Raw genomic sequence first — 20,533 nt, 5'->3', positions numbered from 1 at the left:
ACATATTTGATTTTTGAGTTTGATCCAAGAATCATGAAAGTTGCACTTGACAATGAAGATCAAATTAATGCTATGAATGAAAACATGGCTCAGATTATTTTTAAAAAAACACATGGACACTAATACTAAGACCTACTGACAAGAATGCAATTAAACCAAAGTGGATTTTCAAAGACAAACTAAATGAGAATGGTGAAGTTGTGAGGAACAAGGCTAGACTTTGTAAATATTATTCCCAAGAAGAAGGAATTGATTATGGTGAGACCTTTTTACATGTTTCTAGATTGGAAGGAGTCATAACATTTTTTGCATATGCAACTTAGAATAAGCTCAAGGTATATCACATGGATGTTAAGTCAACATTTATGAATGGAATACTTGAAGAAGAGGCTTATGTAGAACAACCATAAAGATTTTTTGAGCTAGATTAGAAGTATCTGGTTTGAAAGTTGAACAAAGCATTGATGGACTAAAGTAAGAACCCAAAGTATGGTATGAAAGGCTACATACATTCTTTATTAAGATTGGATTTGTTAGAACAAGTGAAATAGTTATCTATATTTAAAAGTGAAACTAAAAACATGGTATTATTTATTGAAATATTTGCAGATGATATTATATTTGGTGGTAATGATTTTTTGTTCTAATCATTTGTTGATCAAATGATTAAGGAGTTTGAGATGTCTATGTTTGGTGATATCAAGTTGTTCATTGGATTACAATTTCATCAAACAAAAGATGGTATATATGTGACTCAGTCTAAGTATGTTAAGGAGATTTTAAAAAAATTTGGTATGGATGAGTCATGGCTAGTTGATACACCTATGGTGATTGAATGAAAATCATCTAAGGATCATACTACTTTTGAGGTGAATGAGATACAATATAGATCAATGATTGTGAAGTTATAAAATGTTGTGCATAGTAGACTTGATAATGCACATGCAATTGGAATTGTTGCAAGGTTTTCCTCTAATATTATGGAAACACATATGACTATTGTTAAAAGGATATTTAGATACTTGAAAGGAACACAATACTTTATATTGTGGTATAAACAAGATGGTGACGTTGAACTAAATGTCTACACTAATGTTGATAGGGCTGGAAATGTTGATGACAGAAAAAGTACAAGTGGTGGTATTTTCTTATTATGAGAAAGATTGATTACATGGGTGAGAAAGAAATATAGTTGCATATCACAATCTACTGTTGAAGCTAAGTCTATTTCTATTGTAATTAAATATTCAAATATTGTTTGGATCAAGAAATTATTAGAAGGAATGCAAGAAGTAGTTATTGATCATGTCACTATCTATTATGATAATACTAATGCAACAAGCATATCCAAGAATCTTGTAATGCATGCAAAAACCAATCATATATCTATCAAGTATCAATGCTTGAGGGATAAATTAGAAGAGAAACAAGTGAGGTGGGAATATGAGAAATCTAAGGAATAAATTGTAGACATATTCACTAAGGCATTTCCTAAGGATGCTTTTGAGTATCTAAGAGGTAAGTTAGGGGTCCTTCCCCTATCCAAGATTAACAAAGAAAATATGCATGTTGCATCAATCCATGGATGGTCAGATATATTTTTCTAGAGTTGGTGCAAGAGTTCACTCTTTAGGGACTATTTATTGAAGTTATCAAAAGTGATTGTAATAAAATTTATGTAGATAGTACATGCAAGGTACAAGGTTTAATAATTTTCACATTGGAATTTTTGTCAAAGGAGGAGATGAACTATTTAGGTGGAGTGAGTCTTATATGAAGAAAAGAGATTCAAGAAGATAGATGAAGATGTAAAGATGTTGCTAAATAGATAAGTATACGCAAAGGGGGAGAGTTTGTCAAGATGAAGATGTTGAAGTTATAGACTGAGTGAACCTGATGTTGAATCTATTGCAAAGAACCTGATTGAAGTCAAAGAGCTAAAAAGTTGTATATTTGTCAATGCATACATTTGATTATCTTATGTTGGAATGTTTTTTATTGTAAAATATTATTTTGATGTGTTTCTAGAAATGCCAAAGAAGCTGACTGATAATGTTGTTATTGTATGTGAAACAGTTGTACCATTTGTTATATTTTCATGGATGTCAAGCCTAAGTTCATTAGATATTACGCTAATTTAGTAGAGTGCCATATAATTTGATTGATGAAGAGGATTTGAAGAATGTATGATGATAACCATGGTTTTCAATGGGCACTTCAATGAGTTAGTCTCTAACAATGTACTATTTATTTGATTATTTTACTATCTTGTAATGTTTGTGAGAAAGTATTAAAGATCATGTATGTTCAAGTCACACCAAATGAACTACATGATGAATGAAGGAATACAATATTAACCAAATTATTATAGTTTTCACTGAGTTCCTAGTAAAGAAGAATTGAATTTTACTGTTAATAGAATCATTTTAGTATTAACAAAGTGATATATTACCTGAGCAAAGTTGTTACAAGTTTGATTTAAAATGTTGAATATGGTGAATATGGTTACCAAATTATTGATTTGAAATTTTATCAAGGTTGAATTAGTAGTAAAGCAATTTAAGATCTAGAGGATAATTGGATATAACTAATTAACCCCCCCCCCCCCCAACACCTCTCAGTGATCTAACAATCTTGAAATAGTACTCTTTGGCATCTAGTTAGGAGATTAATAAAGACAAATCGAATATCTTTTTCTTCAACATTGCTGGTACCCAATATGGACCCAGTATTAAAACATTTTTAATTTATGGTTTAGAACCTCTTTGAACTAAAGTTCAAAGCAGTTCAAAATAGTTTGATAGTTCAAAGTGGTCCAATTTTCTCATGTAGGTTCAATGGCTTATCTTGAATCTATTAGAAATAGATAATACTGAGAGGGGGGGTGAATCAATATTTTCAATCCTTTTATCCACAACTAAATATTATTAGTTACTTTAACATGTGCATAAGAAAATAAACCAATAATGCTAAGAAATGTAAACAACCATACACTAAGAGAGATCATAACACCATATTTTGTTAACTAGGGAAACCCTGGCCAAGGGAAAACCCCAGTGAGAATGGAACCCACTAGATGATTCACTATATAAAGAATCTGGTTAAGGATATTGATCCTATTAGGAGTCTATCAAGCATGTATAGTGTCTCGAGTCCTTGCTAGGAGACTAGGCCTTGTTAGAAGTTGCTTCAACTTTTTAGGACTTGGTGAACCATATAAAAATGTGTGAAAGAAGAGCCCACTACCCTAACATGCAACTTTATAATAAGTTCTTCAAGAAATAAGTATACATACAATACTGACTTATTTGTTGTAATTTGCAAATCTTCTAATTGATGATTCTTCACACAAGAGAAACTTTGCACATATCAAACTACATCATGTCTTCACATAAGAATGATTTGCATCATATATCACAATATCTCATTTCACAAGATCATATCAACTTTATAATGACTGATTACTCATCATTATTATCATATTCCTTGTCCTCCTACCTTCGCAAATGAAGTTCTTAATTATATAAAAAAATTTAGTAAATTCTTCCTTATTCAGCTCATATGACATCTTTAGAGTCAGCTCAACAAGAAATTATAACTCAAAACAACAAATCAAATTGTTAAACACATTTTGCTGAAATGCTCTGTTTTGCATTGTGTCATTATTGCATTACTAATTCTTTCATAACTTGAACTTGGTTGACTGTACAAACATGCACATTGGTATACATCATCATTATGACATCATGCATCTCTATTCAACTGCACACGAGGATATTCCAATGGAATATTCTATTATCATCAAAACTATCCTACTACTATAACACTGTTAGATACTTAGACAATTTTTTTCTGCAACTAAATGAGGCTAATCTGCAAAACAAATATGTTTCCACAAATGACAACCATAACTTACCTTATCTTATTGACTGGACATATTTCCAACAATCTCCCCCTTTGGCATTGATGGCAACATTTTGGGAAAATTGGCTAAGTCCTAAACATGTTGTCATACCAATCAAAACAAATAGTCATAACATAAACCATTAAAAACATTTATATTCATGTTATGAAATATTACATCCCTTATAACTTCCTATTACAACTTATTTCTCCCCCTTACATATTATACACATTACATTTCTTACAATACAGTTTTTCCATATATCTCCCCCTTTGACATCAATGACAAAGGTATCAAAAGGATTGTCAAAATCTAGTAGCTGTATATCAAAACTTGGAAAAACAATTGTTGAAACTAGTCTTCAACTACTCAAATTGTTTCTTCCAGTAGTCCTTCAGTGCATCAGATACACTGATAAGTGCACATAAAGCATATGTTGCCAGTTCTACTACATTCAAGTCTGTAGCCACAAACTTGTCATATGAAGATTTTGCAAACAAACATTCTTGCAATTGGTTTTCCAACAATGTTATCTAAGGGAATAAATGTACTCTCAAAAGAGTGAACTTCTTTAGAATTTTCTCCTTCTCCACTTGAATTTCCCTTATATTATCATGAATTAGCTGAATTGTATGCTCAATGGTGTCCACTTTCTGATTCTGCTTCAAAAAGTTGTTAGTGACTGTCTGAAGCTAAATCACTTTATCCTTGATTTGATCATCATATTCTTTCAAATATATGTATGCTAAGTTACACTTAGCATATGCCTAGTTTCCTTCCTCTATGCACTGCCTTAATGCTTTAATACATATGTTCAGAGTTTCTATATCATTTCTCATGTTAGTGCACATGGTTTTTAGAATTTTACCATCGTGCTTAGTCTGTGCTTGAATGGTAGCTACATTCATGAGTGTAGAAAACTCATCATCAAAAGCCTTGCACAAAAGTGTTGCATGCTATTGAATATTAGTTGGGGTGTCAACAGGGCTTATTATCTTTTCCATCTTATCCAAAACTATGGTCAAAGTCTTCTCAAGTGATTTGACTGGTTTCTTCTTTTCAAGAAGTTTTCTTAGAAAATATATAAGGTTCTTTGCCTCATCTTCTTCATCAAATTGAGCTAGAAGTGTAGCTGCTATTGTTTGGGTAGGAGGAGTGGAAGTTCCTACTACTATTATTCTTGTCAAAGGCACACTTGAGATACTTATTTTAGTGCTTGTTTCCATCTTATGTGTGACTTCTCTAGTAGTCTCCTGATCCTCTTCTTTATTAGAGCTACTATAATCCACAATATTTCCAAAAATGCTCGCACCAAATTCCTTGAATGGATCTTCTAATTTGTCAACAATCACTTTGGTGTTGTCTACTTGCATAGAGTCACTGCCAATAGTGATCTGTGGAGGAGAGCTTGGTGTAGCTATTGGTTCAGTACTATGAGGAGGGTTGTAAGCTATAGGACTATCCTCCTTTGTTAACACACTCTCCTTGGGTGTCTGGATAGCTTCTATTGACTACACACTTACTTCAGGCTTCTTGCTTGCCTCTTCTACCTGTGCACTTATTCTGGGCATCTGCGCACTATCTCTAGGTATCTGCACACTTTCTCCAGGCATCTGGCTTGCCTTCTTATTCTGTGCACTGTCCTTAGGCATAGTGGACATGAAAGAAACTATAGCCTCTTGAGTTTCTTTATTGACTTCCTAATAATTTCCTCCCATAATAAGAATGGATCTTTTCTTATGCCTTAGTAATGTTGATATACCTTTCAAAATTTCTTTTATGTCTTCTTCACTATTTACAGTGCATAACTTTCTCACCATGTTTATTCTTATCTTTTTATCCTCTTCTATAACTTTGCTCTTCCTATTTAGCAATCTATTGTACAAATCTTCAGGAATTTCCCCTTTTATAGTATCAAACCTCTTATCTTTCAAAATCATGTTTCTAACTACAACATTTTTCTAGTTGTCTCCTATCCATGTTATTATACAAGTCATAGTATTCATTTAACTATACAAAATTGTTATCATTAATAATTTGCATGTTATGATTTTCTACCTTTGGCTTCCATGTTTTGCATCTTGCTAATGTCGTGGCTTCCTAATCAATTGCTTCAATTGGTCTGTCACTAGTCACTTCCTTAGACTCAAATGAGCTAATCTGTAGAGTTTTCCTTCTTTTTCTTGGGGTACTAATGGTTTTCTTTACTCTCCTTTTAGGAAGGGTTGTTATCCTTGTGGATTTTCTTGATGTTGATGTTTCCTCCATCTTCACCAGTTTTCTTGGAGGTTGCTACTGCACAACTATTGCATAAGGCATAGAAGGAGTCTGTGCACTTGTTTGGGCAACTGTGACCTCTTTAGTAGGTCCTACCATTGTAATAGGTATAGGTGTTAATAGCTTAGTTTGGTCACTGGCCTTCATTTCCATAGCTATTCCCTTTACCTCATCAAACTCATTCCTTGTCATTTTAGATTCTTTCAAGATAGAATCAATAGCTTTCTATACCTTTTTCTTGGAGTCCTTCATGACTTGACTAGTTTTCACTTCTCTCATTTTCTTTGAATATGTTCCCCATCTGGGATAGTTAGAATCAACTTCAAAATGAAGGATTATCTACACATACCCTTCAATTAGATCCTCTCTCATCTCATATCCTGTAGGTTCAATAAATTTCACCCGAGGAACTACTGTCTCCATGCATGTAAAATCTGTCTCAACCATGAAACATAACTCATCCTTATATTATTCCACTAGTGCTAGAAGTATTCTATACCTTTTCTACATTTCTATTTGGAAAGATTTCATGATCCTATCCAAGTTGTTGTCTCTAGGTCTTAACCTATAAGCTCAACTAATCTATTGGATAGTGCACTCATTTTCATTCCAAACTGTGATAATAAGAAACTTCTTGATAGCATAGAAGAATATGTGTGTCAAAAGGGATTCAAATCTGAATACTGCACTTCTTGATTTCTTGATTCTCAAGATATTATCTAATAGTTGTGTTCTGACAATATCACACATGTTCACTTCTTCACCTCTTACTGCTAGGTAAGTTGCATGAAGAAATCCTATAGGGATTGAATCTATTCTTGATACATGATTATACTTGTAACCCAAAATCTTGCAAATAAGTCTCACTCCAATATCTTCAATTGAGTTTACTTTCATGTTCCTTCCATCCAAATATCAGTTGAGATTTTCCTTAACAATTTTGAGCACATTCTTGATGTTTACTAGATTTTTGCCCTGATGGCTCAATCCTATGACCTTGTGAATCAGGTCATTGTCAATGCTAATGATAGGATCTCCCAGCCATAGAAGATCATCATGTACTCTACTAAGGATTATTCTTGTCCAATCATTATTATTGAAATCCATGTAGAACATATGCTTAACTAGGTTAAGATGTTCTAGATATCTATGTTAAGATTTCAATGATAAATCATTGTTGCACATCTTCTCCAAATCCTTGTGAATCTTTGAATCACCTATACTTTCAATCTTGCAGTGAATATAACCTCTGATATCTTCCACATGAAGAACATTTTTTGGAACTCACAAAAATGCTCCAATGGGGTTATCCAGTAAATAAACAAATGGGTGTTTCTTAAAATTATATCTAGGTCTGTTGCTTACATTATAAACTTCTTGCCTTGCCATTCTTGAAGGATTATGCTCAAAAATTCAAAAAAATACCTCAATTTTGTGTTCTAGGGTTTTTGGTGACTTTGCGTGCTTGTAGGGCTCTTTAATTCTCCAAATCTTGCTTCAATCTCACACAGAAACTTCACACAAGAAAATGATGTATGCAAGTCAGTTTGTATCCTTTAAATCTTTCACAATTTGTATTGTGCAATAAATGCATATCTACCACTAGTTCAATATATTGTCTCTGTGCAATAGAGAGTTTGATCCTTTCATATATCCTCATCCTAATAATATTAGGCAATCCACACTTTACTGTAGACTTTTCTCAATGTCTACTACCTATTGTTAACTATGCAACCATTAATATTTCCTCTAGCATCAATTATCAACAATTGATACTTTGTTCCACTGAGAATGCTCAATTTTGGTGATAGGAGTCACAGATAATAAGTGACTTCATTGTCCTATCACATGCATTTTCTATAGCTATATGAGAGCTTTTTGGTTCCTTTTCCTTCACAAATGATTCCTTCAATTCATTTGGTTGTTCTTTTAGTTCATTTCTTCTATTGTTCCTTCTGTAATTTTGATTCTTGTTTAGATCTCTTCTGTCCATTCTGCAAAACCTTGTTGTGTGTCCAAGGTTGTTACACAACTGACATACAAGTACATCTTTTTTCTATTCATTTACTTTGTCATTAGGTGCTCAAAAATTCCTTGCAATGTCTCCATGATTATTGCATCTATAGAAAATAATTTGTCTTCTTTCTCCACTTTCATTATTGTAAGATCTTCTTTTGGTTCTCGCATGGTTAGTATTCCTATGCATCCTACTATTTGCATTATCATTATCAAATTTAGGTTTCTTAAAATCTACTACATAATGACCATATCCATCACAATTATGACAATAAAATTTAGAAATAGATTTGAAAGACTTACCTTCACTAATGACTTTAGTGTCCTCGGGGTTATCACACCAGGCAGAAGATTCATTTCTTTTGTTATTCATATCTTGATTAGATTCTTTGACTATCTTAGAGTGAACAGCAATCACGTTGTCTTTAGATGTATCATCTATCTTTCTTAGGTCCTTATTGACTTTAGGAGTAACAAGTTCTTTTGTTTCAATAGATTTCTTGGTGGATTGACCAGTAAAGAATCCAAGTCTAGTTTTGTCATGATTGGGTCCTTGTGCACATAATTGTTCTTCAATTTTATCACTGGTAGTATATAATTTCTCAAGTTTCTACTTGGTTTGTACCAACTCTCCTTTCACAATGGTGTTGTATTTCTCTAATTCTACATGTTCTTACTTAATAGATTCCAGTTCTAATCTTAGCTTGCTTAACTAGGATCTCAGATTTGCATTTTCAGCTTTTATTTCAGAGTCAATCTTTTCTCCATTTTTCTTAAGACTCAGCTTAAGTTCTACTATCTTTAATTCATGTTTTAGGATGTCATTTTCTTTCTTAAAATCTTCAATATCATCATCACTGGTTAGATTAATAGATCCTTTCTACTTTAGGTCATCTATCTTGTCCTTTAATTCACCAATGTAGGCTTTAGCATCCTGGTATCTATCTTTAAGGCCATCTCTATCATCATTAAGAAGATCAATCTATTCAAGTGCTTCAAGATTTTTCTTTAGTTGTTTCATATCCATAGGGATCTTATTCAATTTTTTAAGCCTCTTTTGAATAACTAAGTTCTGATACCAATTGTTAGAAATAGATAATACTAAGAGGGGGGGTGAATCAATATTTTCAATCCTTTTATCCACAACTGGATATTATTAGTTACTTTAACATGTGCATAAGAAAATAAACCAATAATTCTGAGCAATATAAACAACCATACACAAAGAGAGATCATACCACCATATTTTGTTAACTACAAAAACCTTGGCCAAGGGAAAACCCTAGTGGGGATGGAACCCACTAGATGATTCACTATATAAAGAATCTGGTTAAGGATATTGACCTTGTTAGGAGTCTATAAAGAATGTATAGTATCTCGAGTCCCTGTTAGGAGACTAGGCCTTGTTAGAAGCCTCAACCCTACTAGGAGTTGCTTTAACCCTGCTAAGAGTTGGTGAACCATATACAAATGTGTGCAAGAAGAGCCCACTACCCTAACATGCAACTTGACAATAAGTTCTTCAAGAAATAAGTATACATACAATACTTACTTATTTTCTATACTTTGCAAATCTTTTGATTGATGATTCTTCACACAAGAGAAACTATGCACATATCAAACTGCATCATATCTTCACATAACAATGCTTCGCATCATATATCAAAATGTTGCATTCACTTTTTAATTTCATTTCACAAGATCATATCAACTTCGCAATCACTGATTACTCATCATTATTATCATATTCCTTTTCCTCCTAACTTCACAATTGAAGTTCTTACTTATAAAAAACATTTTAGTAAATTGTTCCTTAATCAACTCATATAGCATCAACAGAGTTAGTTCAACAAGAAATTATAAGTCAAAATAATAAATCAAATTGTTAAACACATTCTATTGATATTCTCTATTCTATGCAATGTCATTACTACATTACTAATTCCTTCATAACTCAAACTCAATTGACTATACGGACATGTGCACTGGTATGCATCATCACTATGACATCATGCATCTTTGGTCAACTATGCAAGAGAATATTCCAAGGGATATTTTGTTATCATCAAAATTGTCCTGTTGTTATAACATTGTTTGATAACTAGATAATCTTCTTTTGTAGCTAAATGAGGCTAATCTGCAAAACAAATATGTTGCCATAAATGACAACCATAACTTACCTTATCTAATTGATTGGACATATTTCCAAAAAATTCATCTCAGTTCAACAACTTCATCATTACTGACATATTGCCAACAGATTCATCTCAGTTCAACAACTTCATCATTACCGACACTCTTGTGGCCTTACTTCATGGTTCAAGCCGTTCAAAGGTTTAGTGGTTCGATCTACATTTCAAACATGTTTATTGGTTTAATATGGCTCAACAATTCGAAGTTCAAATGTAGATTCAAATCATATTTTGGGATGTAGTTTCAAATATCCTAGTTTGAAGTTTAATTTAAAATCTAGAGTTCATCTTGGAGACATGATCATGGGTATAATTTAGAGGTTCTAGAGAAATGTGAACTCCAATTTTCAGAGTCATTTCAAATTGTGAGTTTGGATTTACAAGTTTAGTTTCAAAATACATAGTCCAAAGTTCTAGCATTCAATTTCTTCAATTTAAATTTGGTGGCACAATAAGGATAAAGAGTCATTTAATTTCAGTCAAATTCCTAAGTTCATCTATTTAAGGGAAATATTCAATGTGGTTAATTCTAAAGACCTAAAGGAGTTATGATGTTGGTCTAAGAATCAAATCCCATAGTCATGAAAAAGCCAGGTTGAGTACTTCATACACCAACACACAATGACATCTATGGTGTATGCAATCAATTTTTTTTGGTCCCATAAGTGAAACCGAGTGCCATAACACAATAATATTATTGACAGCTCTACATTTTTCAAATTAAAATTCTTTCTTGAAGAAGGAGAATAGTTAATGAAATGTAGTAAAATAGTTCTTAGAACTAGGCCCAAGCTATCTAATGTTCAAACATAAATAGGTAGAGGAGAATATGTGTTCAAATCAAATAGACACATTGGGAAATGTATGATTGGAAGTCAACACAATCATATTGATGTTGAGCTTTTCTTTTCCCCCATTGAGAAAAACTCATTATATGAAAGCACTAAGTGAGCACACCTGATCAGATATCTTCTATTTTCATATTTTCTCTTCATGAAATGGATTAAGATTTCAGTCATTCAAAAAATGGAATTCCACATGTAGCCAATGCTATGGCAAAAATTTCCCATTTGAAGTTGTTGCAAGGGAAGATTGAAATAAGGATTTCAAAAGATGCTAACCTCTGATTCACAACTACAAGAAATTTGAAAAATGGTTTGAGCCCCACATCTCCTAAGTTTCGGTACACACTTGGAGAGGTCCTCATGTAACAAGAATCATATCCTTTTGTGTGTTCGCAAAGAATCTGAGCATCATCTAATTTGACATGAGACGAGTGTCAATTTCCTTCAAATTTTAGTAGACTTCACACTGCCGACCTTGAAAGCAATCTGATTGTCCCATGTTTTGAAAAAAATATTTTCAATCCACCAACAATAGAGAGTATTGAGTGCATGTCATTTCTCTCACACAAATAAAATGTTGATAAGAAAGAGCTATGATCACCTTTTGTTATTTTTCAGCATCATAGAAGATTTCTCTGCACCACGAAATTATTTGATGATATTGGACTTCAGAGTCTAGCATGTGATTTCTATGAAGATTTATTGTGATAATTAATAAAGGCTCGAATGCAGGATCCTATGGGTGTTAATGGAAGATGGTGTTGTCTTGCACATCAAAAAAATTCAAAGATATCTAGGCAATTGACATTTTGTTTCACCTCAAAATGGAATTTGTCGAACATCGATATGAAGACTATTTAAAGACCTGATGTGGCATTGGCATGGCAGAGTAAGTGTCATGTAGCTATAATAGAAAGGAGTGTGTGTGCAATATGGTCACAAATGGAGAAGTTCCCAATGAAAGTGTCATCTCATACAATGCTTAACAAATGAGGTATCAACAATTATCAATACAAAATGTGATCTTTGAGATCATAGTAAGAAACTCTGAAAGACGTGGCCCAGAGTTATGGAAGACTGTTATTGAAATGTATGAATTTCTCAAATAACATGATCTATGAACTCAACATGTAATAGCAAGCATGAGATCATTGTAGCTAGGGTCAATGAAGATGCAGATATGAGAATGTCATTCATTCATGCCTAAGATCAACTAGAATTCCTCCAAATCGAGAGAAAAAGTTTGAGCAAGTAATACTCATGTTGAGCCTTAGATTCTCGGTACCAAGCATTCCTTAGTAGAAACAAGATGGAGAAAGATACACTTCTCATGAAATATCTATCCAAATTGACCCATGTTGCAAAAGTGAAATATGTGAGCCAGAGGTTGAAAAGAAAAATGCAAGCCCCAACCACCAAGTGTGAGCCTTGTTAAATTGCCATTTGGAAAGTTGAAACTCCTACTGAAACACTTGATTAAATTCTTGTGTTTAAAAATCCCAAAGGAAAAGCATGCATGATCTCCCTCCAATATGCCCACTACAAAGGTGTTATACACAATTGCCTATCTTTTTCAAGCCAAGATTGATTTTCTTATCTACATCTACTACTCTCGAATACAATTGAGAGATATTGATATGTATGAAAGCTACAAGTGGTTGTAAGTGAAAGTTTGGGAAAGAGAAAAAAAATTATAATGTCTTATTAAATATTATAATTACCCTCGACAGTTTACTATTCCTAAGAACATTAGGATATGTAGTTTTATATTAAAATGATACGAGGATAGGAAGATAAGAGCGCCCCCAGAATTAGTTTTGTAACTGAAATGTTACAAGAAAAGGAAAGAGATAAATAGGTCATCAAATGACAAACCTAGGGTTCCACTTTTTCTTCCTAGGCTGGAGACTTTGGGTTGCAGACAGAAGGGTTTATCTATCTAGTTTCATTTTGTATTTGCAAAGGAAGAAAGGGGGAATGGTGTTCTCTGTAGACTTTATGCTATAGGAGGGTAGTATTTTTCTAAATAAGTGATTTGTGTTGGTCAAAGAACAAATCTTTCTTTGTTTTATTGTATTTAGAAGAGGAAAAGTTGTCAGATCAAGACTTTGAGTTTGCATTTTAAATTTTCTAATTAACATTAACCTTTGAATTATCTTGATTTCTTCTAAATGCAGTTTTGATACCTACGATCATTGCCACAATTATTATCAAGACTTTGGGCTTTTGTTATCTGTGTATTGGGAAAGAATGTCTGCCTCTCTTTTTGTATTTTTCCATAATGTAATGATTTGGAAAATGAACTTGGTGTTGTTTGTTGTTTATTTCCATTCAATTAGTTAATCTTTCCACATCTACTTCATGTTTACAAATAGATATTTGTAAACCTTTTGTGCTTTCTAGTTAAAAGCATCTATATTTGTAGTGTAGTTGATTCTTTATATATCCTACACAAGGATTTGTATTTAGTAAAATAGAAAGGAAGGTTATCAATCTAATGATAACCTATCCAACTATTAGTGCTGATTTAGTCTTCTTATCTAGGTATTTAGAGTTAATTTGTATGTATTTTCATGGAAGATATTCTATTCACTAACAAAATTTTGGCAACTCTGCTGGGGATATTTAGAAATGAAGATTTAGTGCCCAATATTTTTTTCCTCAATTTTATGATTATCTTTGTGTGTAGGAGATTGGTGACTCTATTGCAAATATCATGCTGACTATAAAAGTCATGAGAAGATCAAGACTAGACCCTTCTCTCCTAAAAATTTATCAAATTGATGATAAAGTGGTACACGAGTTTGTGGATAGCTTTAAGGAAAGCATTTCCTAGGCTGTCAGAAATAATATAACTTTGGAAGATGATGCCACTTCTTGGTTGTTGTGGAAAAGTCTCTGTGTGAGGTTTCACAAGTTGAAAGACTTGCAAGAGCTTGAAGAGAAAGTGTTTTGATTAAAGAAACATTTGGAGGTAGATGATGATGGTGCCCTAGTTATATCTTCACATTTTATCTCATGCAATTATTTAGTTCTAGGTGAGCAAGGAATCCAAACAGCCATAGCCCATCCACAAGAAAATTGGTCAAGGGAGAATAAGAGTACTCAGGTTGAGAGTGAGATTTGTAGCAACCAAGATAGCAAAGAGAAGGAAAGCAATCTTGAAATCTACTCCTCACATTTGGATGACCTATTGGGAGCATTAAATTTTACCCTTCTTGATAAAGAAGAAGAGAGATTTCATAATCAAGAGGATCCCTCCAAGTGTATTTCAGTTATTGGTCTGGATCTGGCTGAAAGTAAAGAAGTGAAATCTTTTTCACCATGCATAGAAGATGAAGAAGGAAAAGATTCTCTCACTATTTTTGACAAGATAGAATCATTGACTGAAGATGAAAATGATAAGTTTTAGCATGAGATCTCCTTTCAAAATGATAAGAATGTTGAAATAGAGATACATCTGCACACCTCTGAGTTGGGTAGTTTTCAAGAAGATGATCATCTTGCATTTCTAGTGGAGGCAATCTGGCTTCAACTCAATAGAGTAGCAGCAACAAAGAGTAGAGAAAAATCTAAAAATCTGGAAGGTAAGGTCATTTGGAATAAGCCCAACCCATTATTCTTGCCAATGGGATTTTGTGAAGATATCACTATCAGAGAGAACCCTTTATTTCAGTCATATGATCCACCATTGACTAATGGAAATCTATTCCTAGAAAATGCTGAAACTTTGATGGAAAGAGGAAAGGTTGGAGTTGGTTCCCAGCTGGTTCGCAACTGTATTGAAACATCAAGTAATACTCTCATTTACGAGGAAGATGAAGACATCATATGCAAATATTTATCATCTCTTGGGTAGGAAGATCCCTCTTTAGATAGTCAAGGTATTAATATAAAGCAAATAGGCTGTAAGAGTTTATCTAGTAATTTATTTCATTCCTTTGAAGATGAAGTTTGTAATGATGACAATGTGAAGGTGCATGTGGAAAAGCCTCATTCTCATGCTGAAATTCAGATTGAAGAAAGAGGTACTAAAGTTATCACTTAGCCTATAGATTACCTAGTTGAAACTTGGAGGGGAACACTACTTGAGCAAGAAGAAGAAATCATAAGCGAGTTCTTATTGTCTCTTCAGCTAGAAGACCTTTCTTAGGTTAGCTCATTTGATGACAATCTAATCCTTCATAGAGATAAGGTAGAGATGTCTTTGGATGAAAGTCTTCCTGCTAAATTTCTTGTTGAGAAAAAGATGTATGAAGCTGATTTCCAACTTGAAGATTACTCGGTTGGTGTGTTGAGGAATACCCTTCTCAATGAGGAAGAGAAAATTATAAACAAATTTCTATCATCTCTCAAACTAGATCATCCCTTAGATGATAACTTGGTATTTATTCAAATCAAATTGAGAATGAAACAATTTTTGATAATTTTTCTTTTCATTCATCTATGTATGGTTTTGCTAATTTGGATTATGGAAGTAGTGCTCGAAAATGTGATGGCACTTTGGGAAAGGAAAAAGATGGAATGTGTGGCATGTTTGATGATAGTTTGGTTCTTGAAAGAGATGAGGAGAACACATATTCAAGGGTTGGTCCCATGTTGGATGAGGTGTCTCTATGCCTACAAGTTGACCATGACATTAAAATCAATGTGCATGAATTGAATCTTGACGACAACATTTCCAAACATTATGCACCATCTCTTGGTGAGGTTTTTGTATTCTATTTTTTTCAATTTGAAATGGAATCTGACCCTATGGATATTGAAGATCATTTCTTGGGTGAAAAAGAGTGTTATGATGAGTTATGGTTGTTCAGGAAGAAGTGCTTGGTGACCATATTTATACATGCTTTAAGCTTGAGGTTTGGTGTTGAAGAAGTTGCTAGCCGGCAATGGTGTGGAGCTGCTCTATTGAGACATGGTTTGCTGATGCAGAAAGGCTCCTGCTTCTCCCAATCAGTAAATGGATTCACATGATTCTTTTCTTAATGCTGATTTTGTGGTAGGTTCTCTTCCTACCTTTATATATATGTTGTAAAAATGTTTTTGGTGTGTATAGTGTTAGTTTGAATAATGTGCAAGCTTCGTGCTTGCTAGTAGTTTAGGTGTCTTTCTAGTTGGCTTTTCCCTGATCTCCTTTGCCCTCTTTGCAAGTAGCTCATAATTTTCTCTTCTTACTGACGTTATTGCCCAATTGATAAGGCACTTATCTTTTTCTAGAGATTGTTGGAGTTCTCTATTTTTTAATCAAAATCAGTCCCATAGTTAGAGCCCCTATTGGTACCCAATAGGGACCCAGTATTAAAACATTTTTAATTTATGGTTTAGAACCTCTTTGAACTAGAGTTGAAATCAATTTTAAATGATTTGATAGTTCAAAGTGGTCCAATTTTCTCATGCAAGTTCAATGGCTTATCCTGATTCATCTCAATTCAATGACTTCAACATTACCGACACTCTAGTGGCCTTACTTCATGGTTTGGGTTCAAAGGGTTGATGGTTCAATCTACATTTCAAACATGTTTATTGGTTTAATATAGCTCAAAAATTTGAAGTGCAATTACAGATCCAAATCATATTTTGGGATGCAGTTTTAGATATCCTAGTTTGAAGTTAAAATCTAGAGTTCAGCTCAGAGACATGATCATGGGTATAATTTAGTGGTTGAAGAGAAATGTGAACTCCAATTTTCAAAGTCATTTCAAATTGTGAGTTTGGATTTACAAGTTCTATTTCAAAATACATAGTCCAAAGTCCTAGCATTCAATTCCTTCAATTTAAGTTTGGTGGCACAATAAGCATGAAGAGTCATTTAATTCCAGTCAGATTCCTAAGTTCATCTATTTAAGGGAAATAATCAATGTGATTAATTGTAAAGGCCTAAAGGAGTTACGATGTTGGTCTAAGAATCAAACCCTATAGTCATGAAAAAGCTAGGTCAAGTGCTTCATACACCAACACACAATGACATCTATGGTGCATGCAGCCAGTTTTGTTTGGTCCCATAAGTGAAACTAAGTGGCATAACACATTAATATTATTGATAGTTCTACATTTTTCAAATTAAAATTCCTTCTTGAAGAAGGAGAATAGTTAATGAAATGTAGTAAAATAGTTCTTAGAACTAGGCCCAAGCTATCTAATGTTCAAACATAAATAGGTAGAGAATATGTACTCAAATCAAATAGACACATTGGAAAATGTATGACAGGAATTCAACACAATCATATTGATGTTGAGCTTTTCTTTTCCCCCATTGAGAAAAACTCATTATATGAAAGCACTAAGTGAGCACGCCTGATCAAATATTTGTTATTTTCATCTTTTCTCTTCATGAAATGGATTAAGACTCCAGTCATTTGAAATATGGAACTCAACATGTAGCTAATGCTATAGGGAAAATCGCCCATTTGAAGTTGTTGTGAGGGAAGATTGAAATAAGGATTTCAAAAGATGTTAACCTCTGATTCACAACTACAAGAAATTTGAAAAATGGTTTGAGCCCCACATCTCCTAAGTTTCATTGTGCACTTGGAGAGATCCTCATATAACAAGAATCATATCATTTTGTGTGTTGGCAAATAAACTAGGCATCATTTGATTTGACATTAGATGGGTGTCAATTTCCTTCAAATCACAGTCGACTTCACACTGCTGACCTTGAAGCAATTACATTGTCCCATGTTTAAAAAAAAATCTTTTCAATCTACCAACAATAGAGAGTATTGAGTGTGTGTCATTTCTCTCGCAAAAATAAAATGTTGATAAGAAAGAGCTATGATCACCTTTTGTTATTTTGTAGCATTATAGAAGATATCTGTGCACCACGAGATCATTTGATGATATTAGACTTTAGATTCTAGCATGTGATTTCTATGAAGATGTATCATGATAATTAATAAAGGCTCGAATACAAGATCCTGTGGGTTTTAATGGAAGACAATGTTGTCTCATAGACCAAACAAATTTAGAGATATCCTAGCCATTAACCTTTTGTTTCACCTCATAATGGAAGCTATCAAACATCGATATGAAGATTGTTTAAAGACCTGATGTAGCATTGGCATGGCATAGTAAGTGTCATGTAGCTATAATAGAAAGGAGTGCACGTGCAACATGTTCGCAAATGGAGAATTTTCCAACGAAACTATCATCTCATACAATGCTTAACAAATGAGGCATCAATGATTATCAATACAAAATGTGATCTTGTCACGACTCAAATTTTGACATGCTTTTTATACGGACTTAATTGTGTGATTGACCTTTTGACTAAGACTATGTATGACTCAACTTGAGTCAAATACTTTATAGACTTTGATTAGAATTTTATCATATATGTTATTAGATGGTAATGTTAATTATTTTGTCATTTGATATATCCTTATATGTTGAGCTTATGAGATATCAACATGATGGTTAACATTGTGATTTCATTATATGTTTATGTCTGATGATGAATGTTGAATATTTAAAAAAAAAATTGTATTTAAGATATTATTTATTTATTATGATGATGACATTACTGATGCTTTGGGTGATGTCGAGTTTGTGAGTGTGCAGATACTGAAAGCAGAAGGGTGGTTGAGGTAGAGGAGTTTAGCTCCTTGGAAGGGTTGGCTCAGAAATTTTTATGGTGTAGTCACGCGCACACACTTAGTTGTTTTTATTTGAATTTAAATTATCTGCTTTGAATTTCAATTAATCTAGATGGATTAAATGTTTTGTTTATGATAATGTGGCATAAATGAAAAAAATCAATGATTAATTCTTATTTCTTAGAAATATTATAATTTAGATTATAAAACAAGTATTATACTTTCAAATTTTCAAGCACAAATTTCTAATGGTACTAGTTAGTCGGAAAAAAATAAATTAAATCGTAATTAATAGTTCCTCTATTTTGAAAATGCTGGATTTAAATTAAATGTGGAAGCTTAAATAGAACTAAAAGTTTATTTAGAGTTCTTGAGCCAAGTGGTAGCCATAGATTTAAATAAGGAAATTAATTGATTGTTAACAATTTTAAAATTTATGATCTTGAGTTGGTTTAAAATTATGTTTAATAGAAGTGTAAGTTTTTTTTTTTTGTAAAGCCAAGTGTTATTTATTTACTTTTATTTATGAGTCATTCTATTTTTTTTCGGCTGAAATAACGAGGGAAGAACAATTTTTTTAAAGAAGAACTTAAAGAAGAACTGCTCAAAAAGATTTTATAACTGCGAGTTTCATGAGAAGAAGAAAGGAGATTTTCATTGAGGGAAGGCAGATTAAAAAAGGGGCTGGTCGAATTGAAGAGGGGGAGGTTTTTATATAGCAATGTGGAGTTGTTTTGCTAGGAGAAGGAGGAGGAAGATTAAGTAGAAGGGGCAATTTATAAATAGTAGAGAAAAAAATGTTTCATTGGGAAGTGTCGGCTGAATTGGAAAGGGAGAGGAAAAAGAATTTGAGAGGGGAAGAAAAAAAAAAAGATTTGCAAGAGAGAACAGATCTGAAAAAAGAAGAAGAAAGGAATTAGCATTTTAAAGAGAAGGGAGAAGAGCTGGAAGTCAGTTGTGAATGTTTTTGGGAGAAGGGGGAGTAGACATGTTTGATTAAAATAGAGAAGATTACTCTTTTCTAATTTCCATAAGAGAAAGGAGGGCAAACAGTAGAGGCAGGAGCTTGGGTGAGAGGGAGCAAAAGGACAAGGTGCTTTGTGTGGAGAACGAATCTTTCCAGGTTCTTTTCTATTTCTTCTTCTTTAGTTTTAATCTTTTGTGTGCAATTATGGGAAGGAAAAGCTTGGGAACACATCTCAGCAATTATTATCTTGCTTCTTATAACTTGTGGCCAAACATAATTTTTTTAAACCTGTAGAATACAATTTATGGTAAATGGAACTTTAGAATAATTATAGCTAGTTCATGATTTGCTGTTTATTTTCCTTGATTTCTACAATATTCAGACATACCTTCAGGTTTAGGAGGAAATAAAAATGTTAGAGAATAGATCTAAACTATAACTATATTCCTATTTTAAATCTTTTGGGCTTTTGGTTGTACATGCCAGTAACAATTGGCTAGAATAATAAGGAAATGATTGTTATTTCAGTATTTTTGTTTGGATATTATTTTTTGTTAAAACGAGCTGTGAGTGCTGGTCCTTCAGTATATGGAGAGATTTACGTGTGAACAAAGATGGTCGTACTTTTATTGATAATAATTTGCATAATTCTGAAAGCCATTTTGTTAAATAGCTGGGAGAATCTTATTTAATTATATGTCTGTGATTAAGTTGACTTTGTCATATTTTGGTCT

The sequence above is a fragment of the Cupressus sempervirens genome, chromosome 10, assembly GCF_028749045.1.
Source record: "Cupressus sempervirens isolate cs-2001-9-10 chromosome 10, ASM2874904v1, whole genome shotgun sequence".
NCBI classification, from domain to species: domain Eukaryota; kingdom Viridiplantae; phylum Streptophyta; class Pinopsida; order Cupressales; family Cupressaceae; genus Cupressus; species Cupressus sempervirens.
The sequence above is the reverse complement of the archived record's forward strand: the minus strand, read 5'-3'. Positions refer to the sequence as shown.